The sequence below is a fragment of the Melanerpes formicivorus genome, unplaced genomic scaffold, assembly GCF_026170545.1.
Source record: "Melanerpes formicivorus ecotype bairdi unplaced genomic scaffold, bMelFor1.0.p_v2 SCAF_5, whole genome shotgun sequence".
NCBI lineage: Eukaryota > Metazoa > Chordata > Aves > Piciformes > Picidae > Melanerpes > Melanerpes formicivorus.
Genome location: NW_027142357.1, coordinates 19,523,005 through 19,549,427, shown reverse-complemented (window position 1 = coordinate 19,549,427; position 26,423 = coordinate 19,523,005). Strand labels below are relative to the sequence as shown.

General features: G+C 41.5%; 1 long non-coding RNA gene across 1 annotated transcript; it reads right to left on the bottom strand.

Moving 5' to 3' along the window:
• Positions 1-502: 502 nt before the first annotated feature.
• LOC137441286 (uncharacterized) lies at positions 503-23,455 on the bottom strand. The gene is made up of 3 exons (XR_010987366.1): positions 23,301-23,455; positions 9,999-10,112; positions 503-621 (listed from the first exon to the last, which is right to left on the bottom strand). It is a non-coding gene; the product is annotated as an uncharacterized lncRNA (long non-coding RNA).
• Positions 23,456-26,423: the final 2,968 nt, after the last annotated feature.

The following is a 26,423-nucleotide window of genomic DNA, read 5'->3' as shown; positions in this document are numbered from 1 at the left end:
CAAATTAAACATAAGGCATTGTTTATTCACGTTAGTTCTCTAAGATAAAGTGGTTTGTTGTATCCTGCTTATACATTCTAAAGTTTTTCACTTTCAAATCAGGCTGCTTTCTTGAGAGCTAGGAGAGAGACTCGCATTGGAGCACTCCTCCTTGACCTCCAGGCAAATGCTTTATCTACACTAATATGCATTATTTTACTTTTTGCAACAGATACCCCAATTTCTGTTTAGCCATCTGCTCTGTGGCAATTGACACTTCAGAGGGCTGGTTATTTATTACTTACTAGCCATGGATAGGAGTACAGTAAATTCTTTACAAATAAAAATCAATACTCACTGACATTCTATGTATTGAAGAAAATAATTGTTTATGGCACTCAGCTTAAGCTGTTCTGGTAATCACGTTGAAAAATACAATATTTATTCATTAGATCAAATTTAATGAGGCCTTCTGGCAGTAATTATAAAAATTACTGTAGCAGTAAATTACTAATGAGTTGTGATGTGCTTCCTACCTGTGAGGAAGGACCGGGGGTTGAAAACCCTGATATCCAGACAACACTAGGGAGGGTGAGATCTTGAGGCTAGGAGTCGAGCTCACAGCAGCGCAGAAGTTGTTCACTGCATCAGAGTGGGTAAAAAAAAAAAATTAAAAGTGAAAATAGCAGAGAGCCTCATAATCAGGAGTCTCACTTTAAATAGTAACTCTAGGTTCATTTCCAAACCACCACGTATAGGCAAGGGAACAATGTTATCAATGGGAGGAACAGACTTCTTTGCCGTATATACATCATCTTGCCTACAAAAGCAGCTAAGGTGACCTAATTTACTGTAGTAGATCTTAGGCTAGGAACAACTTCTTCCTTTTTAGTTGATAGAAAGTTTCATGCAAAACATAACAAAGAGGACAATGTTTTCTTACTGCCCTTAAATCTTTAGAACAGTCACCTAAGATGTGTAGCTAAGACAAAGGTTGAAATCCCCCACCAGCTTGCTTTGATGTGGAAGTTTGACCCGAATTTCTTTATTCTTCTGAGACAAAGCTTTAAGGAATGCAGAGGCTTTTGGTAGCAAATGGTATGAATAACACCGAGGCATAAAGGTATAAAAATGGTTCCACTTCTATCAAAGGTCCAGGTTTCTGCTGAGTACAGGGTGTTGCAGCAGTAGCAGAGGCCAGCCAGAGAAAGGTTCTGCTGCATATTAGAATTAATGCACAAGTGAATTGGTATATAATTACATTTCTTTCTGCAGCTTGCAAAGGTGCCATAGTTTTGACATGTGGCCTTTGGCACTGTAAAACAGTTTATAATCAAATATTTGCTGCAAAAGATTGATCCTGGGTTCAAATATCTAGCCAAAATCAAACTGCAAAAGGCTGTGAATTTTAATCTCTCACAGCACAGAACTGCTCTTAAATACACTAATGAGGCTACTGAAGAAGATTGCGGAAGTTTAGCACAATTTATGTTCTCTTTTTGGTGGTATGTTGCACTAAAAGGCATCGGTGGGGATCAATCTTCCATGCACATGTTACCCACTGTGAAGTCAAAGGGGAGAGAAATGTGTCCATCCACCCTTGAAAGAAGCAGTAATGTAGTTCCCTTGCACACAACCTACTTCTGTGCATACATGCTCTGCGAAAATGCTGAGTTTTGTGGAGCTATGGTTTTCTTGAGCTGAAAGAGCTCCTAAGAGTCAAGCATTGTAGTATTGAGCCCAAGACCCTTTGTGGCTTTAGCCTCACACCTAAATAAATCTATACATTGAAAAACATATGCAATTGGGTCTTACAAGACCTTAGGCAAGCTAGTAAATTAACAGCAACAAGTCTGTATATAGCAGAACTATTATGCAGTTTCCATAGTTTCAAGAAAAGGGGTACACCTTTGTTACCCTCTCTCAAAAGCAGTGATTTAGCAAATTCACATTATTTCGCTTCTTGTTATTGAAATAAGGCAAGGAGAGCTTTTGTCATGATGCAGTCACAAAACGACAGTATCTCTCTGCCAACCAGAAATTAACCTTATCTAACTTCATTGCTATAAAATCTACAGAGCCTGCTCTGTCTATGTCACCATAACAGAGCTAATGCAGTCATGCTGCAGGAAAAAAAAACCCAAACCCATCATCCATTTTTGGCTGTGAAGATGGTATCTCAGCTGCTTGAGTAGAGTTCTTTTCCTTGTACTGCCAAGTGTTTCCTCAGTGACCTCAGGAAATTCAGGCCCTCCCTGTTTCCCTTTTTAAAGCATGGAAATCCTCTCCAGGCTTTCCCTTGCAGTCTGGTCCTGTCTGGAAGGGAAAATAAAGCGTGGGGTTTTTATTATTAGCTAAACTGAATTTGGCAATGGACAGATGTTCACTTTGCATACAGCTGTGCTGGCTCAAGATGCATTTTTCTGTCTTTCTGAAGCTGTTGTGGATAAATCAACACTAATGGAAAATTCTGTGGTCTTCAGATAGAAAACACTTAGGAAATAGGAGTTATTGTGGGTTGGAATTTCAGACCTGCTGTCAGTCACAGATGAAATCAGCGGAAGTTGTGGACTGAAAAAGCTGGAGCCCTGAACTACAATAGTTTACATGAACGTAGAAATGGTTCATGGGTGGCACAGGCATTCAACCTACATTAAAAGCTCTCAGGTAAATACAAAAGGTAGACTTGGTGGAATGATTATTTTTCATTTTTTTTTTATTCCCCCCCTTAATTTCTTTTTGTTTTGTTTTGTTTTGTTTTGTTTTAACTGCAGCACACAAGTCTGAGGGTGGATGCCCAGAAGACTACAAGCTTTCACCATGGGCTGGCTGACTATTGTCTCATGATGCAAAACAGGTTTTCAGTTAGTACTGTGAATTCTTATGAATTCTTACAGTGGCAAAATGGCAGCAATTTACTTAATGTTTCTTCTTCTGCACCTACGAAATTAAATTAATGTGTGTAGAGGGGGGGATACTGTAGAATTAAACCTAAAAACTAAATAATAATCATGAAGCTTTTAAAAGAGACTGTCTCATAATCTGACATAAGTAGTAAGATTGTTGCTGTGCACTATTACTATAATTAAATTACATTATACTATTGCATTAAACTAATCCATCAGTAATACCACACTTAGCAGTAAGATTTTTTCACATAAACGTTGTAAGCCTTTAAACTTCTGCGTTTTGTCTTGCAAAATTGCAGGGAAAATACAGAAATTGGAGCAGCAGAATGTAACATGAAAAGCTATAGCAGTGGATAAAGGCCATCTGGTTCAACAAGCCAGTCCTTTTAAAGCAGGTGAGTTAGAGTCGTAGAATACATTTACCAAGAGGGTGGAACATGAGATGTATGGGCGAGGTACCTGCTATGACTTTTAAAATATTAGGTACTGATCTAAGAATCCTTTTTAATATTTTCCTGAACTTTGGAACATGTAAGGTTAAATCAGAAGCTGCTGAGAGTAAACTGTTAAGAAAAAACATGCAAATAGTAACTCAAATAAAGCTGCAATCTTTTCTCTGAACAGAGGCAATAAAAAAATAAGAGGCTACAGATCCTTTAGATGATGATCGGTGAAACAGGATAGCTGATCAGAGGGATGCAGCCTTTAGATTAATGTTAGCTCATGCAGACCCACGAAACAATAATATTTTTCAACCTGAAGACCTCACTCCTATCCTAACAGATTAAATCATCACTCAGATGAGCAGATCCCATCCTCTCTCAACCTGGTAAGCTGCTGTACATTTATTCTGGTGCTAGATCTTCTTCAGATGGGTTACTGGAGCTTTCACCTGCATCCCACTGACAGCTATCCCTTTCTCACCTTTGCAAAATACAGACTGTCTCAGTTGTTCCATTCTGTTACCATGCACAAAAAAATTACTTGGATTTTAGCAAAAGTTGTCAAAGAAAAAAACAAGCAGGTTTCTGTCCCTTTGCTTACCTCTTCCACAGATAGCATACAATCACACAGTGTAAAGTTACTGTGTGCCACACTGCTGTGACTGGAACTACAGCATTTGCTGTGCTTCCCAATATTTGCCTCCGCCTTAAAATGTTCACTGAGCCATCCTAGTCTGCAGTCCTTGTGATCTAATTGTGCACACAATGTGCCGGGATGGCCATGGTATTCATTAAGGATTCAGAATGTATACAGGGGGTCCTCTTCTAGCTCCTGGGGGTAGGAATAGGATGAAAACATTATGAGACTTTATTCTTACAAGACTGCCACCCCTTGTCTCTGGCAGCCTTGGGAGTGGGAATTAGCCTTAACAGGGAGGTTATCATCTGTAATACATATTTATGCTGTGTCCATCGTGTATAAGAATGCTCTCAGTAAAACTTAAGCCTAGAATGTAATAATACTTTGCACTTCATTGTTGCCTTTCATGAGGATTTCATTGTACCTTTAAAAGCTTTCATTAACTAAAATTTACAGCCCTGTTGTGCAGTTACTGTGCATTAACACCTCCACCATATGCAAAATACAGTTCATAGAAGCAAGGACTGGTGAAAGTGGCTTAAAAAGCTGAATAGAATGGGGCCCAAGGGAAGGGGGAAAGCCTTGGAATTTATTATTTCCACATCTATGTACTAGCCTTGTGTTTTCTATCTAAAATGTCTTAGAGTGATGCTGTGACTGCATTTTGATACATCTTTAAAGGCTGATGTGTGTCAGATTTAGCATTGTTTCAAAATTCTCAAGACACTAATTTCCAGGTTCATTTATTATCTGCTGGAAATCTATCCTTTGATAACTGGATGCAGATGTAGCAATGAGAGTGATATAATTGCCTGTGGAGCTAGGTATGATTTTCACTATTGTTAAGCTACAGGGTCTATTTTCCCCAGGATGTGTATGACTCTTGTTAATGCCAGTTACACACATTCTGGAGAAGAGAATGTGCCCCCAAAGCTACAGTGTCCTTCGTGCATAGCCTCCAATCCTCTACAAAGCTTACATTTCACAGGATTCAACAGTATTGGTTCTTTTGGGATCAATGAGAAACTCACCACCCATCTTCAGTATCTCTGAATTACAGAGCAGAACCAGATCAAACGCAGAAGAGTTCCCTCATTTATCCTGCCTCTGTAATACATCAGAGTGTGTGCTGCATTCATTTTGTGTAGGCAGGATGGTGTCTAATGTACTCTCTGACCATATTTATAAAGGATTAACCTGTGCCTGGTATTGCTAAAAAATTGATTTAGTTAAGATACATATTTTATTGTACTTGTCACAACCATACAAATCATTCCTGTTTAGCTTTGACATTAGTGATTTTTGCTGGAGTGTAATATGCTGCATGGTATCGGTAGCCTTGCTATGTATGACAGCTTTTTTCCCCAGCCAATACTTCTCAGCACATTGTATGATCTGCATTTGAGAATCTGAACCTGCAATGAAAAGTGCTCTCTAATAGAATGTGCTGCTTAGCAAACACTGAGACACGGAGGATTTGAACAGGGTGCTCTTGCTTTAGAAGTATTTAGAAGCAAACCGGGAGTAGAAGGTCAGGAATCACAGGCACTGGGAAGGACTTAAATGCAGTCTGTACCTGGGATGCTGCGTGTGAGCACACACAGTGACCTAGCACCTGCCACATTAGGAAGGATCCAGTAAGTGCAGCTTCTGGGCTGCAATTGTTTGCAGCCCACTCCTCTCACCAGCCCCAAGTTAAGTATATATATTTTAAAATATGTACTTTGACAGAGGCAGTATTTAGATATTTGCTTTGTGTAGGAGAAGGATTTAAAAGGAAATACAATAGCTCAGCAATGGGGAATTCTCAACCCTGTCTGCAATATGTAAAGCAAGCTCCTAAATGTTAATGGAAATTTAAGAAGTTGATGGCTAGGAACCTGGGATAAAACTGAGGCAGGGCAAACTTCAGATGAAGGGATAATTTACTAAAGATCACAGCCACAGGATAAATGACCAAAGCAAACACTGAAAAACCTATTACTTCAGATATGTGACAACGTGACAACAAGACTTCGGGTTTCTTCTCACTTTGATCTTCAATGTGAGATTCAGGGCTTGAGTTGGTTTTGGTGTTTTGGTTCCTTTTTTTTTTCACTCTGTACCTACACTGGGATGTAAATCCTGTGCAAAAGCTTATAGAGTTTTCAGTATCTAACACCTTCTAGCAGAAAGGAATGGTGGCAGTTGTCTTTGAATTCAAGAAGTTCAGCCCATTTTGAATCCTGTTCTTGATACCATGTTTTTTTGTATAACTTGTGTGTCAGATGTTATTTGTTGTACCGTTAGTCCATCTTATCCGGGTATAAGAAAACAAAAAAATCAGTGTGTGTAGGAGGGGAGGAGGCTTCAGCAGCCCATCAGGCAGTTTTTCTAGTTCATTTTCTTCCCCATTGTTCAAATACTAACTCAGAAGCTTGCATATGTTTCTTTTTCTTGCCAAGACAGTGGTACTTTTGCCCTGGCACACATTAATGTTTTTTCCCTTTTCTTGTGTTTTGAGTGCAGCTGAACAACAAATTCCTCTTTAACAAGCAACTTCCTTATAGTAAGTTTTTTCCATACCAAAGTATCTTTTTGTGATTTCAGCACAGCTCTGCATTTGTATTTTTATGTACTGACAAGTGAATAGCAGCAAGTGCAGTAATATTGTGTGCTTATGGGCTTTCAGAACAGCCCCTCTGGAACCTGAACCTGTCTGTCTCAAGGAGCCACAGCAGCAACTGTGCTTCAAGAGGAAGCCAGTAAGACAGGAAGTCAGTATTCAGGAAATGAGAGTGACTCCTCTAAAAGAAATCTAACCTCTTTTCTGCCATTCCATGTGAATTAGACTTCATGGTACTTAGAAATTTTCATGCAAGTTACACACATTTCACATTCTTCCCTGAAATGTAGCTCATTTCTTGTTTTACAGCAGATAAATAATTTGCTGCCCATTTTCTCACCAATGTAAGGCTTTCTTTAAGTGGAAGTTGGCTCATTGAAGGCTATAGCAGGACATGGACAGATGGATGGATGTGTGTGTGCATGCATCTGGAGTTCTTTTGTTCTCTCCCAGTTAGCTTTGATAGCTAAAACAACCATTTCAGTAATTTGCTGGATGGCTTTGCTGGAAAAAAAATCTTGGTCTTTGCTGCTCCTGGAAGAGAGGTTGTCATAATGTTGCTCCCACACTTGACTGACAGGCACCTCTGGGAACACACAGCATGTTTCATCTCAGAGCACTCGATGAATATCCTTACTCCCCCCTCGGGACCAGCCCACCTCTACTTGCAATGCTTCTTGCTTTTTCTTGCAGGATTGCAATCCCTGCCTTTTGTTCCTCCTTCTCAGGAGTTAATACCTCTCCACCTTACAAGTCAGCAGTGGATTCTGTCAGTTAAAACACCCAAATAACAAACCCTCCTACCCTGAAGGCCTTTTCCTTTCAAGCATGTATTTTTCTAGCCTGCAAGGGAGTCAGTGCCATAACCCTGAGCTTTCATGGAATAGTTTCTAAGCCTGTATCTGTGTATTATGAATATCTTCCAAAGGGGGAATGAACAGTCCCTCTTCTGGCAGCGCCTACATTTTGTGACTTCCTGCCCAGCCCCTGCTACCCTCTGCTCCTTACAAGCCCCTACACTTCATCCCCTCTGCATGTAATGTCTCCTTTCAAATCCTCCCACACTGCTGCTGTCAACTTAGCCAGCTGTTGCCTGCCAATGCAGTCACAGCCCAGAACCCAAACATATTTTCCTCTGTGGTCTTTTGCAGATTTCCAGAAATCTGGATGACCTGTAACACAAGCTTCCAATCTTTCTGTTCCATTCACACTCTTTTTCCCTATCTGCTGGATTTTTCTCTTAATTTTTGTGGCCTGAAAAAGAAAGCATCAGCTTGTTTTTTTCCCATATACCGCATTTAACATCATGGGTATCACATCCCCACTTTTCTAGCTGAGGTGCTATTCAGTCTTGCTTCTTCCTTCATAACAAGCTTCTATTAAGAAATGTTAGACACATCTTCTGCCTGGGGGGATAGTTGACTGTCTCTAACCCAGAGACAGGAGACTGCTGGCTTAGGGGCAAGAGGCGGCTCCTACGGAGCATTGTGAAACAGTAGGTGACATATGGAGCCAGCCTATAAAGGGAAGCATTATAACAATTCATGTTCATTTCAGAGATGTAGAAAAGGATCCTAAAGACAAACTGAAGATCTGAGATTATTAGGTGATCTGACATAATCTCCTTCATTTAATCACTCATATTTGCTGTTTCTGAGATGTTTGCTGAGCCCACAATGCTTAAACTCTTTTGTGTACAGATTTTTTTCCCTTCACCTCCTCACCCCATCGTGCCTTACTTTGAAATGGCATCTGCTTAGAAATCAAAGGGGTTTATGTGATGTGTCAGATGGTGGCATGTCAGGTAGATACATAAGAGACAGAGAGATTTGAAAAACAGGGAGGATAAAACTGTCCAGATGACTGAGGCCTTCTCATGCTTTGCAGTGTGCATGACAGAGTGGTATAGAGAGGACATCCTTCCCTGCAGGAAGCTCACAGCTCCTGCTACTGACAGCAATTACTATGGGCTTTTTAGATGTGACAGTGATTCAAGTTTTGTTTTCAGCCTCTGTTGTTTGGTTTTTCTTTTTCATCTCCCCAGACCTAAGAGACTGATAGCCAAGCAGAACTGGCCACTTCACTAGTCATGTCCATGCATAACCTCTCTAGTGCTCATGACAGACCTCCCTTTCACCCGCTCCCTAGTCCCTCCCCATACACACTCTCTTCCAGCGGGGAGGCTGTCTTGGAGTCCAGCTGTGTAACACAGCATCTCTTGGCCATGTTTTTGCTCCCTAGTGACTCACTACATTTTGCACCTGAAGGCAAAAGATAATCTGTCACCTCAAAGCCTACTAGTTCTGCAAGACAACTTTTGTATAATCAGTGGGTACTTTTACCCTCTTTTCTCCACACATGAATATAAGGTCCAGCTTGACTCCCCCATTCATTTTGGGTTTTTTCAAAGAAAGCAGCTGTGTTGTCCTTCAGGAAAACAGCTTGTAATTTAGCATTACTGCATTATATCCCCTAGGCAACGCTTTCTGTCTTCAGGACATGTACTTATCACAGACATTGCAGTATCTCTACGGTGCTTTAGTTTTCTTTCAAGAGAGGCTAAAAGAGAATGTAATTCTGTAAAGCTCAGATTGATCTTCACCACCATGCACCTCTGGTGCTTCCATCAATGTCTCCTCTGCTGAACATGATTTCTTCTTCCTCTCTTGATCTCTTAGGAATGTGGGCTTTCTTTGCCTTCTAGCACTACCCATCTTTGTGCTAGGCAGAGCTCTCCTGTCCATTGGTCAGCTCTCCAGCGTGGTCAGCTCTATCGGCCAATGCTTCCTGAGTAAAGCTGGGTGCATGTCAGCAAATAAATAACTGGATGGCTTTTCACTTTTTGTTCTTAGATTCACTTTTGGTATTACAAGACAGCCATGAAGAGTAGGCAGATGGACACATCTTAAAATGAGATGAACAGAAACATGATGGCCCCACTACCTGCTCTGAAACTTTTCTCGTTTTCATGCAAGCTGTTTTGTTAATCACTGCTTCTTCTGGTGATCATTTCACCCTTGAGCTCAGAACAGTACCCTTCTACTGTGACAAATTCTGATCCCAAAATGTGCAAGAAACCAAGCTGAGTCTTCTGAGTAGGAACTATATACTATGTGCTATAGCACTTGCCAAACCTATTTGATCAGCACACACAGCTGCAGAAAAAAGCAAGCAGGCAATAAAGAAGTGGGAATGCAAATTGTAGAGAAATCTTCCAAAGTCTGCAGTAATTGCCAAGGTAAATGCAAGGCTCTTTCTGCTTTTCATTACGCTAGTAGTATCAGTTTATGATAAAAAGCTATTCTGAGTTACACAAGAAGGTAAGATACTTGCCAAAAAAATTCTTTAGTTTCTATTCTATTTTTTTTTATGATGGACAAGAAGCACCATCCATACTGATTGACTGTTGGCATGCGACTTACCACTGAGCAACTGTATGTTGATGGATAAACCAGTCTCATCCAAGTGTCAGGAAGATTATCAAAAAAAGGAGCTGTCTGCAGTTGCTCCATCTCTGAGGAGATTGCCAACTCACCCTAACAAAAGAAAACGTTAGTGTGCTATTTGCGTCTCACAAAGAGGCTGTGATAAGATGACATGATAAATGATAGAGGGCTTTTTTTTCCCCCAGTAAAAACACATAAGGTAGCTAAATAGTCAACTGTAAAGAATATCTTGGCTCTTACAACTAGGATGAGTCATTTATTTTTTAAAAAGTGGAAATAGTAAAAAAAGCAAGACTGTAGGTTCTGGGTTTTCTGTATTTCTTCAATTCACTCTAATTGCATTAAGTAATTGTATGATACAGTAAATCATATACATACGCACAGAAGCACCCACCTACGTGTATGTGCAGAGAGAAAACGACAAAGGGCCAAATTACTAACTTGCTTTCAGATATCCCACAGAAAATTGTACATGCAATCAAGCTACCATTCTGCTGGCTGGCTTGCACTAATGGCTATTTGAGTGCCCATGTTTTGTTACTTTGAATTAAAGATCGAAAGAAAGGTAATTCTAGGTGGTGAGAAAGGAGGGCCCTTAAAAAAAACTAGCCCTATGAATTAGATTTTTCAGGACCTAGTCTCGGAGTGTGGTGTGAATTAGCTACAGCTGTGCATGCATATACCTTGATTGTGTAAATTGCTAGCGATGCCATAGAAGTTACTTGGTTGCCCAGTTCCGTGATTTGAACCTATATTAAATGTTAGTGCAGCAGGTACATTGCTGTTTGAGATTGGTGGGTATTATGAAAATTTGTCCCTACATGGTTAAGAACATTACATGTTGCTACTCAGCACTTTGTCAGCATTGAAAGACACTACATAAAAATGCTACAGATGTCTGATGAGTTACTTGTGTCCCTTCACTGCACTGACTAGATATGCAGTGAGATCAGGACTTGGGTGTTACTGTTACCTATGCCTGTACTCAGAGTTAATGACCATCTCCTAATGATGGTCAAATGCCACATACCAATGCCTTTGAACATATTGATTATTTAACATGATCTGAAACATGTACCTTACCCAGTGGGGATCTATATGAAGTAGAGTTCATTTTTGGCATCTGAGGTATCCATCAGCTGCCTCCCTTCTCTCCTGTGGATTGCCTAAAACACATGTGAACACACACTGCAGCTAGCAACCAGATCTGTTAGCAGTTACAACAGAGGAGCCAAATTTCTCCAATGGCAGAAGAATGTCCCTATCTTACCTCTGGCTCTGCACTCAAATAGGAGTCAGAATGTATCAGAGACCTTGTGACTTGCTTCCTAGTATAGAACGAAAGAGGAAGGATTTCAGTCTCCTGAGCACTTTCATGATAATTTTTTTTCATGCAAATTAAATCATCTGATATACAGAGATGAGTTACATGTTTGGAGTAGGCAGTTTATGAAAGCGCAATTTTTTAATCAATGATATCAGGAAAAACCTCCCCAAGTACCACTCACAACTGCCTATTACTGGTATCTACACTGATGCTGTGTTTAAATCCATGCATCCCCGGAGATTAGTGAAGTAAAGCATACATATCTTCAGACCTAAATTAAGTTCTTGAAGAGAATGCCTTGCCTCATGTATCAGCAGATCCAGTCTCTCATGTTCTGGAAAACAAATCAGAAGAGCTTTCTGCTGGTGTTTGGGTAAGATATCTGATCTTAACTTTCTTCAAGATTTTTTTTTCCCCCCTATATATTAGCTAGCTCAGCCTTTACCCTCATGAGGTACCACACTGTCATGAGACAAGTGTCTGGACCCACTTCTGCAATAATGTACAGAAAATTATAAACTTTATGTATCTTAACTTTTTGCAATGAAAGTAGTTCATTAAGGATATAGAGGATTCATTCTGTGAAATGGAGAACAACCTGTGAAGCAGCATTTCATACTGCTAAAGCAAATTCTGCCTTCTTGTTTGCAAGTAATGGCATTTTTGCAACCTGACAAAGGATCCTAAATGGACTAACCTATTAATATATCAAAACACTCCAGCAAGATTGTTTTTCTGGTGGTGCAAAATAATGCATATATTTATGTCTCACGTATACTAGAGATCACTCATTACAAATTTCAGATTGAATCCCTGTAAAAAACAAGTATGAAAAGACCTAATTCCATTTAAATAGGTGGCCACAGGGGAAAAAAATGTAAGACCAGAGACACCGTACCATCTTGTGACAGATTTGCAGCCTGCTCTATGTTTTGACTGACCTTGTCTTCCACAGCTTGGGGGACTCCTTCCCCAGTGAGTAGGTATTTGAATTGCAGCTCTAATAGCATAGGGAGCATGTTGTCTGCAGTCATTATTACAAAAGCAATCTCCACATTGGGGGTGCAAGCCATAACGGATGGGGCGTTGGGGAGGTAGCATTTCATCCATATTTTTATGGTAACTTTCATAATCCAGGCTTGAAGAGACTGAAAACCCAGAAGCAAGCACTGACTTCCTATCAAACTGTCAAAGAAATAATAAAACCCCTGTCACTGGTGGCAATCCTCGCTAGACAGAATAAGGAACCTGCTTAGACATAAATGAAATTGTTCTATTATGGAGTCACTGCTGAGAACAAGACTTTTATAACACTTTCATATCTGTGGAAATTAATCTGTTTCTCATTTTAATTAGCCTCTTCATGTCACACCCAAGTTCTGATGTTTGCAAGAAAAAAAAATTCTAATAATGACTATTCTTCAGTTAGAAAACAGAAGAGAGATAATTTTTAAATTAAAATAGGAATATTTTAAAATAAAAGTGTTATTTTTTCCAAACCACAAGCTGCTGCTCTCTGGTGTAATATTATTCTGTGTAGCAACTTACTAAATGAAGCAATTTATGGTAGCATCTCTGAAAAAACACCATCCTTTATTGAAAGGAAAATGAGCAACAGCATAAGGACTGTAAAAGGAAACAGACAGAATGTGTTCTTTTAGGCCATTACAAAAATATATGTATTGTCTATTTGACAATCAATACACTACCATAAAATGGAGCTGTGGTATCATCATAATAATTTCTGTTTCAAACGTTTTGCTGAGAGCCAAATTGTGGGTTTTTTTTATGGGAAAGAATGACAAATAGTTTAATTCAGTATCACGCGCATCTGCATATACAAGATGAAATCTGTTGCAGCTCAAAGCTGTTAGGAAAATATTTTAGTATCATCACAAGTTTAAAAACAACAGACCTGTGGGAGTGCATCCATTTATTTACACTTGTACTGACTTAAGATTCAAAATGTTATTTGATGCTTTTAAAGTACTGCTGTGGGATGTTAAATTACTGCTGAATTCTCACTGTTCTGAGATACCTTTCAACCTGCCAAGATGCATGATGATGATGATGATGATGATAATAACAGTGGTAGTGCAGGGATTTAAAAAATAATGTGGGGTTCATTCCTGTAAGATAAATACCATTTTCACTAACCCCCGTTTTATGATTCAGCATTTCTAATGCGACAAAGTGAAATAATAAAAGTTAAATAACAACACGTTTGGGTGGGATGGGAAAGGGAAAATGAGCTCCCGCATTGTCAGAATTTCTGCAGAAACTGTAGGGAAAAAAACCCAGCTCTTATAAATGGCACTTCCCTCTCCTTCCCCTTCCCGGGAAAATTCCTCCTCTTGTTTTTACTATTCACTAAATTTCCTTCTTTTATTCTTTTTTCTGATGCCGTCCTTTTGTTCCCCTTCCCTGCTCAGATGCTTCTCCTTCCTCCTCGCAGCGGGAGGCTCCTGGCAGCCGGGGAGGCAGAGCCGCGGCCGTGATGGCCCGGGGCTGCCGTTAGGTGAGCTGCTGCTGGCTGGGCGCACCGGCGCCGCAGAAGAAAGATGAAGCCCCCAGTTTGCTGCCATGTATGTACGGGGCCTGTTTCACCCCTGCCTTCCCTTTCGACATGCCTCTTTCCCAGGGACAAGGCGGGCGTGAAGCCCCTGCATGTGGCGGCGCTGTGAGCATCCTACACCTGCCTTGCTCAGGGCTGGCGGGGAAGGAGGAGGCGGCGAAACAGTAAATGTGTTCTCCGGTGAGGATGGAGGGCAGGAGCCACCCTCCCGGCTGCGCTCGGACGCCTAGACTGGGAAGCAGAAGCGTAGGTGCTGCCTGCTACCTGCCTCTCATCTCCTTAAGACAAAGCGCTGAGCTCAGGCAAGGTCCCTCTAGCCACCAAGCAATGGAAGTCACAAACTGCCCCAGAGAGAGGGCAAGGAGAGGGCGTCCTTGCCTCCCTCTTGCCAAAATAACTTTTATCGCGCACAGGCACTTCCTAAGTATCGCTGCTCAGTTGCAGCCTCGCTAGCGCGGCATTACAAGTCATCTTTGCTACGGGATCAGAGGTCACTGCTGCAGGGGATCAGGGGCTGAGTTATTAACCAGCTAAATCTCTGTAAGATGTAATTCCTCAGAAGTGTACTTGCGGCCATTTCAATGAGTAAGGAAGGCTGCCGGTTAACGCCTGCGTTTGCTTTCCCCAGGCACAAACCTCCGGAGCGGTGTGCGGACGCAGGTGGTTGCAGTCGGCCGAGTCGCCTCCAGCCCCGCAGGTCTGTCACTTCTCCAGGACTGGTTTCTGCTCATGTCACACCCCTGTCCTCAGGATGGAAACTACAGAAAGAAGTGCAGTACGTGTCCCGACTCTGCTGACACTGCTTCAACAGCGCCTGACGGCTCCCGCGGTGGTAAAGATGGGGCTCACACCAGAGCCTGAGCAGGGGGCTCTGGGACGGGGGCGGGCTACAAAGTTTCCCCTCAGGCACCTGTGCGTTTAGCTGGGGAATGCTGGTAGACGGCCCTGAGGAAGGAGCCTCGCACGCCCTGTCCCCAGCGTCCACGCACACGTCTGCGAGAGTAAAACCTCTCCGGGCGACCGGCCGGCATCACGGCTCCGTAGCCCTGGACAGGGTCAAAATTGAAGGGTACGTGACTCTCCCCTGGGGCAGCACCGCGGCTCAGACCACTCCGCCGACAGAGGTGGGCCGAGTTCCCTTTAGCCGTGCAGCCGCATGCCCGGCGGAGGGTGCTGCCGAGGCCAGCCAGACACCCCGGATGCCAGGCACCAGCAACTGACTGGCGACGCCCGCCACGGCCCACGGCGCCACTGAGGCGGCGGGGGCAGCTGCCGGCAGGGGGCGCTCTGGCTCCGAGAACGCGCAGTCCCTGCTCCGGCCGCATCCCACTCCCCGGCCCCCCCCCCGGCACCGTGCGGCCCGCCACTGCCCCACGGGGAGGGGAATGGAGATGGGCCGCCAGTCTGGGCGCCCGGCAGGTACCGAGGGTTCGCACCGCAGCGGCAGCTGCCTCAGGGGAACGAAGAGGTTACGACCCCCAGGGCAGAGCCTGGCCGCCAGCCCAGACGGTTTGGGCCTTGGCGGCGCCCGGTACGTGTGGGCCAGGCTGAACAGGCTGCGACACTCCGAGCGCACCTGCCCCGGGTAGCGTCGGGCGGCCGCGGGGAAGCGCAGTCATCCCGAGGGGCTGCCCAGCCTCGCCCATTGGCCCGGCGGGCAGCGGGCTCGGCAGAGGCAATCGCCTGCAGAAGTTGTTGGGAAGCGTGTTATGCCTGTGCCTGCAACTGGCGGCTTTCTTTGTGCGTTTTTCCAGCACTTGGGGCGACTTCCGTTCTCGGTGCAGTCGGCTGGCAATTTCCCTCTTTTTTAATCACTGGGGGAGATTGTTCTAAACGAGGAAAAGAAGAAAGGTCTTTGTGATTTTTTCAAAGGTTTTGTAGGACACGCTGTTTTAACGACAGTCTTTAAGGTTGTGTTGCCGGTTTTGGTTTGATTTGTTGGGGTTTGGGGGGGTATTTGATGAATTTCTTAGCATTCAGGTTGATGTGCTTTCTCGAGTACAGTTGTGTGTTACAGAGGTTTGGTGGCAGAGATACTTGATTTCTCTGACCATATGTTTGATCGTAGTTTATAATTACTACCTGTATACACCTGTTTATGTATCTCTTGAGGGTCAGTAACAAAAGTTGTTTTTATTAAAAGCCGTCCAAAACAAAGATTAAAAAGGGAAGCAGAAAACATGATAACCTAGCAGCCAAAACACTTTTTTTTGTACAGTCCATACTTTTTGGATCAAATCCTTATTGATACAAATTGGCGTATTGAACCTTGCTGATTTCTTTCAGCTGAAAACTTGGTTCTAGTGTATGACATACTCCAAATATATAGAAGGTATTCCAGAGACAGAAAAAAACATAGTCTGACATTTAAAAAAGAAATCAAACTAAACCAGACAAAACCAAAATAAATTCTTATTCTGTACTACAGTAATTATCTGCGTGACTGCAAATTCCCTGTTTCACATGCACATAGGTGTGTGTTTAACCAGATGCTGTATGTGATGCATTAAAACAGAAGTCATTTCTTGTTTGATTTTTTTTTTTTTTTTAAATAGCTGTGTAATTATTTCAGTCTTGGATATGTGAGCAAATCTTTAAGAAAAAATGTATTTTGCTTTTTTATCGCATATCCCATAAAGGCTTTTATAGTGACTTTGCCATTTCAAGTGGCTTTAAAATTGGAAGTCACATTTAAAAAGTTTTATTTCTGTTTTACTGGTCAAATTTATCTAGTACTGCATAGTGATAAGGCAGCATTTCACGCAGTAGCTTACCAGTTATTTTAATAGGAGGTTTACCAAATCCCCCCTGGCATGCGATGTTCTTTAGGAGAAGGGGCAGGTTGCCCATACTCAAAACCAGTCACCCTGCTGACTTCCTTCCTTGGTTTTCTTCAGTAATTTCTCTAATGTGTTGAGCCTCTTTGCTATGAAATAAATATTCAGAGATGGGAGGGAGGGGGAAAGGAGAGTCAAATATAGGCCTCCCAGTGAGCTATTGATTTGAAATATGAAACATTTTATTGATACAAGAAAAACCCAGACATAAGGAAACAGTTTGATATTGCCCAGTATTTGAAAAAAAAAAAGAAAAAGAAAAAGTGTGCATCTGTTTAGCACAATATACTGCATAATGACAGCAATCTTCCCTGTTTGTATCCATTCATCTGATTATACAGCATAACAATTCTTTTTGCTACACATTTATTTATGAAAGGATTTTTTTTTAATGGGTAATAAATTAGTAAATCAATACTGTGCTTAGGAAAATCTGTTAGCTGGCTCTCTACAATTCTCATCTTATGTGATACTCAGTGATACTTGCATATACAGATGAAGTTACATGCTTCCCTTGTGGTGAAGACAAAGGAAGTTTCAAATCACTATTTAGAACACTTTCATCTAGGCACGTTATTTTGGAATGCTTCAGGTTTTTAACACTGCAATGCAGTACTGATGTAATGAAGGGCTTTGACTTACTTGAAGTATAACCCAGTGGCCTTCTTTTGATGCTTTTTCCATAGCTATTTCTGCTACAGCTTCCTGTCCTTGACCCAACGATACATTGTGAAGTTCTCCTGAGTCAATTCGTAAATTCAAACTTGTTCCCTAAACAGAACAATATGCTGTACTACTTCAAGCCCAATAATGAAGTGTTCCAACAAGCATGTGTTCTACACACATTGTTTAAATGGCACCACATCACCTGAGTCACCAAAGCAAAAAAACTCAGCCAGCCAACCAAAAAAATCTCAAAAATATACTTTCAATAAATCAGCTAGGATAGTGTGTTACTTTCTGGCTAGGTATTCTGCATTAGCAAAATACTGCTGTCTGGAAAGCAACCCAGAAGTGGAAAATTGATTCTTGCTGATGAATTCATTACCTGTTGCCTATATAAATATTTCAGTGCCCACAGAAGTGGCTGTGTTAGAAGCGTATCTAAAGGAAAAATGAGAAATTAATGTCTCACAAAAGGTCTCGCATTACACAGAGGCGATACTAGGGGCTAAATGGAAGTCCTTGAACTGGCAATAGGAGGTGGCCTGGTCAGAGGAGGGTTAGGAGCAGGGTCAAATCAGTTGCTCTAGCGTACTTCTTCAAGGTTCATGACTTGCACTCATAAAATGCAGAAAAGCAAACAACTATCTTTTCAGAAAGCAGCCAGCATTCACCCGGGCAGCTGAGTCAAGCACTGTAACTTTCATCAGATGACAGTATGTGTTCCAGATGTAATGCCGTCTGTGCATCAAGATGTGACAGCACTCGACAGTCATGAAAAGGCCTAATTTATTTCTCTGGTTGTGGTAGTTAGAATATCTAAGACTGGTCATATTGTTAATTAATTTGGTGGAAATTTCCTTTATTGCATGGTAAATTCTGTGTTTCCTCATGGTTGTTTGCAGTAGGGTCTAGTCCATGCTAACCTAATGGTTCAGAGTCAATAAAGGGACCAGTTCAGGAGATAAACACTACTACTACTTCTTCAAAAGTTTTTTTGCACATTGGACACAGTTTACTTCAAGTTACATTTGGGCAAAGTTCCTGTAAATTAAGAATCACAGTTGACAGAGCCTTGGAGAGAAAAACAGTTAAGGTGTAAGATCCACCTATGGGGCATAGTTTTTTATCTTGGCCTCTGTTTGGTAGAGATCCAAGTACAGCATACATTGGGGTCAATCACAGCACAAAATATGTCCTTCAAAGGGCCACAGCTAGTAATGCAAACTGACAGCACAAGTCATCCCGGGTGGTCTGCTGTCTCACATAATTACCAGGTTCAGGAGAGAACTTTTCATTCATTTAGAAATTTCTGTTTCCAGGACCCTCCAGTATCTCTCTTCGTGTAACAAAATTTATTCATTACCTATAATTGAAAAAACACCAGGTGGAACCCCAGTACGTTTGAGCACAAGTATATGGATTTTTATAAGTCAGTGTAACTAAAGTATTCTAGAGACGCTGTACCCTGATTTTTCTCCATGCAGAGTTAGGAAATAAAGTAACTCCTGAAACAGTGGTCAGTGTAAATTCAAAGAGTTCACAAAGCATGAGTTTCTTTTTCTGTAGTTAAAAGCTTCAGGACAGACCAGTTCTGATGAAATTAATAGAAAAGATTTGTAATATTTATCACTGTTGATTTTTGCAAAAGGTTTGCATTTTCTCTGTGGCCAAATTCCCCATTTAAATTTTAAAGGCTTAGAACCATACCAGACAGACTTTGGGTATCGTAAATTTAAGTCATACACATAGAGAAGCATTTCTTACAGCACATGAATACATTCACAGATGATGAAGTGCATCAGCCTTCACCAAAATATGGTCAAAATTCTTAATGTAAGGTTTTTCTGAAATGTCTGCCTTTACAAATTAAATATGGATTTTTCTATGTAAGCCTTTTAGTGTATCAGCAAGGCTAGGAACACTGAACTATGCTGAGGAAGTGTGTGTGTATATATATAAAAAATATGAGGTGAGTTGAACTCTCTTTTCTCTAGAAATTGGCTGAGTGGAGATATATGGTGAAATGCTTAAAATTTCAGAGTGTGTAAGGACCATATGTAAATTTTCCATGGCTGAAACACAAGAAGGGAGCTCCACCTTTCTTGCGTTGTGCAGGGGTGTGCTGTGTTGTGTTACTTGGTATTTACTCCAGAAGTGCCTTGTGCTACATATTGATAGGAAGCATTGAGTTATAAGCCATCAGAACAGCATAATAAACTATTGGCTGCAATTGCCCATTTGAAAAAGAGCAGGAATTTTGAGAGGGGAGGGAAGGAGTTTCCTTGTCCCCGGTGGAGTTTGTTCTGTAGCAAGAGGTAAACCAGCCGTGCCTCATGAAGATACTTTAGAATAGGAAATGTTTTGGCTTTGAAGTGTGCTAGATTACATGTCATTTCAAATAGTGTTCATGGCAAAAATACCCCTGGGGCCACCTTACAAGAGCTTTATTTCTTGCCTGCAAATTAGTCAGTTCAAAACACTTCTCCTCTCATCTCTGCCTTCAGCTCTTAATACCACACATGCCTTTTGTAAACTAGAGGATAAGAATGAAAAGACCCTGGATACTATAGTTCAGTTTTAAAAAAATAAAACAAAAGGCTGTAAAGGCAAGCACAAGATGAGTTTCAGCCAACAAGGAAAAGAATGAAATTTTGGTGCCTTTTTGGGAGGCATTTTAATAAACCCTCTTTTTCCCATTTCAGCAGGGGCTCACTGAAACAGCTATGTTTTCCACATGGCAGACAGACAATAGCATCTAAATTATTTTTAAGAAAGCACTCATAGCACTAAGCACTCACTATACTAAATCCATCGTAGAGGAGAAGGGTGGAGGAAGAAGAAAGGTCAACAAATGTATCAAGTTCTTTGTGTAATGCCTTGCTGACATTTTCCAACTCCCTCAGCTGACTTTTCTTTTTTTTTTTAATATTTTTTTCCAGAATCCCAGTAAAATGCAGTAAAGGATTTAAGGTTATTGTCTGTCTCTCTCTAACTTCTGACATCTCTTTATAACAAGAAAGAGTCACAGCTAACTGTAACAGGAGGGCAACACAATGAATCCTGGTAAGACAGGGAAGGGGGGAGGTTCAACTTTGCTGCCCCTTTGCCCCTGTTTCTTCCTCACAGAACAGAAGTGCCATCTGTTCCTAGTCCTAACATGCATGCATTTGATTTCCATTCAGTAATAACTAACAGGAAAAAGATTATCAAGTGATCTAAACCCCTATCAGCATTAGCAAGTCTTCGTCAGTTTTTTGTTTGCACCTCTAGAGACCTGCAGATGAAATGGGTATGAGCAAGTGCCTTAATTGCCTAGAATTATTAGGACTATATAGTCAAGGTGTGGAACATGGCTGGATTAAAGATATTTAGGTACTTGGGTCAGGGAGAAATGCAGCATGGTCAGGACAAGTGTTTAGGTTCTCCAGCCAGAATTCAGTACACTAATTTCTATTACTTCATGCTGTAATACATAATAATGCAAAATCAAGTCACAGCATGTTGTGTGAGGGTAGACAGTATTAAAATATGACCCTGTTTCAAAAGAATCTGCAAATGTGTTTCTTAGGCTTCACAGTCAAATTTGTCACATTCACAAGTAAAAAGCCCAGCAAACACCATCCAGTCCAGCAAACTCAGTTTAAGATAAGAAAAAAAAAAAGCCCAAAACAACCAAACCCAGTGAGAACATCTTCCTAACTTGCTCCTGGTGCCAAAGATCCCTCAGTTATGCATAGCTGTGCCTCTTCTCTTATTGTTGAGAGTAATAGGGTGCAGCAGCAGGTGTTGGTGAAGGAAAGGCACCTACAGCATGCTGCTTACAAAGCAAGGCAATGATTAAACAATAGGTGTCATGGGAGTTCTCTGTCCCAGCCATTCAGGCATTTCAATGCTCTTCCCTGTTGCTTTCTGTAACTGAGTATTTTAACAGTCTCATTTCTTTATCTTTCCCCCCTTTACTACTGCTGCTGCCTGCCTGCCTTGTTACTTAAAGCACTTTTACGGCCAGAAATTGACCATGTTGTCAGATGCCAGCTTTCTTCTCAAGGACTGGGGAATGAGCTCAAGCCTGGGAGAAATGTGGCCAGAGCTGTAATAAGTAAATAAACTGGTAAAACAGTTCAAGAGAGCAAAGTCAAGAAAATGGCTAGCAAGGAACTTGTGTTTTTGACTGACTTATGTTGTGCAAGTCAGATATTACTTAAGCTGTATCTGAAATCTGAAGCTGATCTGTCTGGCAAACCTACTGATGTCTACATTGTCAAAATACCTGAGACAACATTTCATTTCTCCAAATTTCCATTAATTTCATTGCCTTATTTTCTTTCTTTTCCTCCTACACCAGATGACATTTTTGAAGCATAGTTTTAAGAGCATAATTTGATCAAATGATCCAAGGGAACTCCCTGTAGACATCCATGATTTAATGCTAGATCTGTTCTGAAGGTTGGTATGCCTGACAGTAGCAATTGGCTTAACCCCAGTTAATTTTTAGGTAATAAATACAGTGTGGTTTTTTTCTGAGTCAAAACTATTTTGTTTACGCAGCTCAATCGGAGATGTGTCAAATAAGAGCAGGGTCCAGCCATGCATGGTGGTGAGCATTTTGAGCATCCAAGCTCAACCAGGGCAGAAGGTGCTTGGCACTTTGTTGGAATTGGCATGTTATACATGTCCTTGTGTGGGTTGTGTCTGTGTGACTTCCAGGTGACCTCAAGGAGGCTGGTCAGGAATTCATTGTTTGGATGATTTACGGTTCTGTACAGTATATGCTCTGTGCTCTAAACAAAGTAGGGTCAGCAGCTGAATCTGAATTTCTTTATCCTCCCTTTCCATTCTCCATTTGGGATTTCACTTTCCCGCTCACAACACATGCACTGGAAGCCAAAGAAGCCTACTTCTATTAGGTTAGTTTTCATCCTGGTCCTGACTTCTATCCATGCAGGCTTTGGGCACCTCTGCTCTGTACCCATTTACCACTCTTTTCAAAGGGAAGAAGAAACTCTTGGTATGGGTGCAAAACTTAAGAGTTCTGTGCCGAATAAGAGCAAGAACACAGCTGCACAGACTCAGCATACTTCTCAGAGACAAAATGCACTGGAGGAAAAGATGGCACTTCACGCTAAATCAGAAATCATTATACAATACTTGTTCTGTTCAGCTTGGTCTAGGAGGAATATATACATGTGTGCAGCAGCACTCAGGACATGAAGAGCTACTTTGAAAGTAGATGTGGTTCCCAGTGTTTGAGATGATGATGGATAGTGGAGAGCAAGAAAATCATCTGTCCCTGCAGAGGTGCCCCCCAAAGCCATGACAGTGTCTGTGAAATCAGGCTTTTCTGTCCTTAATGAGAAAGCAGTCTGGACTGGCTGAGAGCAAACTCAGTTTGTAGGAAGCATTTCTGACTGATGTTCATTGCCTGAGGAGGAAATTTCCAGGGGCCTTGCAGAGGCAGTTAGCAGCGTGAACAGCTCAAGCTGCAGCAAGAAGACCTGAGCATAAGTACATGACCCTGTCCATATTCCCTGCTACTGTGGTGAAGCAGGGAGGCATGTAGGTGAAGCCTGAAAATCATTAGGCAATGAACTGTTCTGTGGTCTGCATGGCCTCATGCACAGGTACAGACACACAAAGTCCTAAGAGGGGGCTCATGCAGTAAGCTTTTCTCTTTCAGACAGAGCAATGTAAATGATGGTTGAGGGTGTAACGCAGGCAGGCAGGTTCTTTACACTCAGCCTCACACTGGCAGAGGGTTTTGCTTGCTGTACTGCTTTGTGAAGTACAACAGTAAAAGCCTGTGACAGGAGGGAAAGAAGGCTGTAAGCCAGTGGTAGCACTGGATTAAAACAGCAGCATGCAAACACACTGACCTCTTTCTGCGTGGTAACCTTGAGTGAGAGATAATTCACTGGATTGATTTTATTCAGCTTGTCCATGACAAAATAGAGCACAGCAGCATGACTGCAACTGCCCGAAAGTGCTTGTGAGCTTCTGTGACCTTTATGGTGTTTATTTTAGCTTCCAGGTCCTTAAAGATACTGGTGGTGTTGAAGGGTAGCATTACACTCAAAGTCTTCTTACTGGCAAAAGGTACACCATATATGAATCTAAGAATTTGTCATTAGCCTGATTAATGTTTCCAACAGTTTGATAGTCAAAATTACTTTTTGCAGGGACGCCTCACTAAAAATAGAGTTAAAATTGCTACACAAAATATTCTCTGTTCTCTAGTGTTGGGCTTACTTCTCCAGTGTTCCTTTGGGGTTTAGGATTAACACTTTCAAAAGGAATAAAGGAGTATTACAATGAGTCATCGCCACGACAAATGCAATTCTCATGGGAAGGGAACATCTTCCTTGTCAGTCTAGTGTCTGCTTGGTTTTAGTTTCATATGCTCTCTTAACACTATCAGCTTACTATGACTAAAGGACTGCTTTGTGCCATGTGTGTCTGCACCAGGCAGTTCTGTCCACTATGAGTAACCATTTATTACTACTATAAAGCAGAGTTAAACAGATCTAATCAAGGGTACCACCTTGCAGCTGGACAGCTTCTATCACAGCTAAAACAAGTTAAGATCTATTTAGGTCCAGATAAACTCATGGAATTGCTGAGACCCTACACTGTCTTGTCAGTACAAACCTTGTTGCTTTTTACCAGCAATGACAAAATCCCATTTACTGGGCTGTAAAATGCCTGTGAATTGCAGAGTTCAGCAAGGATTTGCAAACCCTTCTATGACTGCAGAATCGTGACTGAACAGCAGATCCTGGAAGCATCTTGAATCAGGATAACGTATATGGGTCTGATTGACCTGTAGTTCTTCATTGCCATCAGGCACCCAGCTAATTAGCATTTGGTTTTCATCACCCATGTGATTTGCACATTCAGCAGGAATACTGTGATTATTAAAATGAGAGCTATAGAACTAAGTTAACAATTTCTGCAGCTGTGGGAGACCATAGTGTGACCTATAAGGATATAGTATAATAGAGATTGCATACTTGAGTGTAAGATACATCTCTCACACACACTACCAGGCAGGTTTTACGTGAGGTAATTCACAACAATTTCTGGAATTGGATCTGTACAGAAACACAACTAGATCCCATATCTATGATTAGAGATTTATTAGAAACAGAAGGAGAAGTGTTGTAATCACATCTGGTCCACTTCTGAGCTAAGCAATCATTTGAAGTCTGGAAGCTAATATCTTCACGTATCTATTGCATATTTCAATGCTGTTTGCTGGCATTCTTCTGAAAACACTCACTGGAATATTCTGTTTTCTTTGACAGTCAGCACAGATGCACATCTTTAATATCAGAAACACTTCTTATACATTTCCAAAAGGACTGATCAGCTTCTTGGTAACTAAAAGAACTTTTCCACCAACTTGATGCATGACTACATATCTTACATATATGCAGTGTTTCCACCATGTGCTAAATCAAAGATATTTTAAAATATCTCCAATGCACCGGTACATGAATGATACATTTATTAAAAAAATATGCATTAAAAAAATACTGTACCTTGTGATTAATCTTTTGTGCTTCATAAATACTCCAAATTTCAGCCATACAAGTACAGACATTTGTATCTGGGTGATCTGTTAAGCATGGTTACTCACAATTGGAGGAAGTATAGTCCTCCTGGAGGAGCCTCACCTTGAGAGTGCCCCAACCTCCTAGAGCATTTCTGCCAATATTTCATCACCTTCGTGGTAAATAATTTTCCCTGGTCAGAATTTCCTATCCTCTGACTTCTGCTGATTGCCTCTTTATTGTCCTTGTGCACCTCTGAGAAAAACCTGCCTCTATCTTTTCTGTAGCCTCTTATGAATTATGTTTAGACAGCAGTAAATCCTCCTGTCCTCTCTGCCTGCTCCTTCAGCTTCTCATTGCATGCTACCTTCTCCAGCCTCCACTGGATTAGTACCAGTAGGTTAATGTTTCTCTTGTACTTTAGGAGATGCAGTAAATAATACTTTTTATCTATTTTTGTTAACATACTTACTGATAGTGTAAAACTTTTATTCTACAGCTGTACCCTCTTCTTGAATTTTATCCTGTTCAGTTTGGCTGTGCTCCTGCTTCAGCTTTCCTCTGAAGTCTGCATTTCTCCTTGGACTGCCAGTTCTATGGTTGTCTTTCTTGTCCCTAACCAGACAGCTCATGTTTCACCACACTGTAATATTTTCAAGAGGGTTTTTTTTTGTTATTGGGGTTTTTTTTGGTTTGTTTTTTGTTTTAATTTTGCAAAATCTTGTTCTGCTTCCTGGATACGTCTGCAGGAAGCTGGAATGCAATGGCATAGTCCCCTCTGAAAGGCTGAATAACACACTGGCCTTGGACCAGCAAAGTTTAGTAAAGAGAATTCTTTTAGTGATTCTGGTTTTGAAAATTAGAAGAGTTTGCCTCTGCAAAATTTCTGACAACACTTGACCCTGGCATATCCAGCTATGGAATGCTCCCGAGTTTATAGAATCATAGAATGGTCTGGGTTGGAAGTGACCTCCAAAGGTCATCTTGTCCAGCCCTGTCTGCAGTAAGCAGAGGCATCTTCAACTATATCAGGTTGCCCAGAGCCCTGTTAAGCCTCACTTTGAGTATCTCTAGGGATGGGGCCTGAACCACCTGCCTAGGTAACCTGTTCCAGTGTTCCACTACCCTCATGGTAAAGAACTTGTTCTTAACATCCAATCTAAATCTGCTCTTTTCTAGTTTGGATCCATTGGTCCTCCTCTGCCTTTGTAAACAGTCTCTCTCCATCCTTCTTGTAGGCCCCCTTCAGGTAAAACTTCTCAACAGCCAGCACCCCCAAGTCCTTCTCCTCAGAACTGTCCTCTAGCCATTCTCCAACCAGCCTGTATTTGTGCCTGGGATTGCCCTGACCCAAGTGCAGGACCTTGCACTTGGCTTTGTTGAGCTTCACAAGGTTGCCATTGGCTCAGAATGTGTTTTCTTTTAAATTGTGTTTCGTTACAGACC